This window comes from Girardinichthys multiradiatus, chromosome 13 (genome assembly GCF_021462225.1).
Source record: "Girardinichthys multiradiatus isolate DD_20200921_A chromosome 13, DD_fGirMul_XY1, whole genome shotgun sequence".
NCBI classification, from domain to species: domain Eukaryota; kingdom Metazoa; phylum Chordata; class Actinopteri; order Cyprinodontiformes; family Goodeidae; genus Girardinichthys; species Girardinichthys multiradiatus.
The window spans coordinates 12163421-12164990 of NC_061806.1; positions in this window are offsets into that span (position 1 = coordinate 12163421).

The following is a 1570-nucleotide window of genomic DNA, read 5'->3' on the forward strand; positions in this document are numbered from 1 at the left end:
CCTTTGTTTACACACAGTTGATGGCAAATAGTTATATAGAAGCAACAACTCACTATCTACTGCACCATATAGTGCTAAGTATTGTGTCTCCTGAGTGAACTGCAAGATTTACAGCAGAAATGATGTACAGGTCCTTCTCAAAATATTAGCATATTGTGATAAAGTTCATTATTTTCCATAATGTCATGATGAAAATTTAACATTCATATATTTTAGATTCATTGCACACTAACTGAAATATTTCAGGTCTTTTATTGTCTTAATACGGATGATTTTGGCATACAGCTCATGAAAACCCCAAATTCCTATCTCACAAAATTAGCATATCATTAAAAGGGTCTCTAAACGAGCTATGAACCTAATCATCTGAATCAACGAGTTAACTCTAAACACCTGCAAAAGATTCCTGGGGCCTTTAAAACTCCCAGCCTGGTTCATCACTCAAAACCTCAATCATGGGTAAGACTGCCGACCTGACTGCTGTCCAGAAGGCCACTATTGACATCCTCAAGCAAGAGGGTAAGACACAGAAAGACATTTCTGAACAAATAGGCTGTTCCCAGAGTGCTGTATCAAGGCACCTCAGTGGGAAGTCTGTGGGAAGGAAAAAGTGTGGCAGAAAACGCTGCACAACGAGAAGAGGTGACCGGACCCTGAGGAAGATTGTGGAGAAGGGCCGATTCCAGACCTTGGGGGACCTGCGGAAGCAGTGGACTGAGTCTGGAGTAGAAACATCCAGAGCCACCGTCCACAGGCGTGTGCAGGAAATGGGCTACAGGTGCCGCATTCCCCAGGTCAAGCCACTTTTGAACCAGAAACAGCGGCAGAAGCGCCTGACCTGGGCTACAGAGAAGCAGCACTGGACTGTTGCTCAGTGGTCCAAAGTACTTTTTTCGGATGAAAGCAAATTCTGCATGTCATTCGGAAATCAAGGTGCCAGAGTCTGGAGGAAGACTGGGGAGAAGGAAATGCCAAAATGCCAGAAGTCCAGTGTCAAGTACCCACAGTCAGTGATGGTCTGGGGTGCCGTGTCAGCTGCTGGTGTTGGTCCACTGTGTTTTATCAAGGGCAGGGTCAATGCAGCTAGCTATCAGGAGATTTTGGAGCACTTCATGCTTCCATCTGCTGAAAAGCTTTATGGAGATGAAGATTTCATTTTTCAGCACGACCTGGCACCTGCTCACAGTGCCAAAACCACTGGTAAATGGTTTACTGACCATGGTATCACTGTGCTCAATTGGCCTGCCAACTCTCCTGACCTGAACCCCATAGAGAATCTGTGGGATATTGTGAAGAGAACGTTGAGAGACTCAAGACCCAACACTCTGGATGAGCTAAAGGCCGCTATTGAAGCATCCTGGGCCTCCATAAGACCTCAGCAGTGCCACAGGCTGATTGCCTCCATGCCACGCCGCATTGAAGCAGTCATTTCTGCAAAAGGATTCCCGACCGAGTATTCAGTGAATAATTGTACATGATTATTTGAAGGTTGACGTTTTTTGTATTAAAAACACTTTTCTTTTATTGGTCGGATGAAATATGCTAATTTTGTGTGATAGGAATTTTGGGT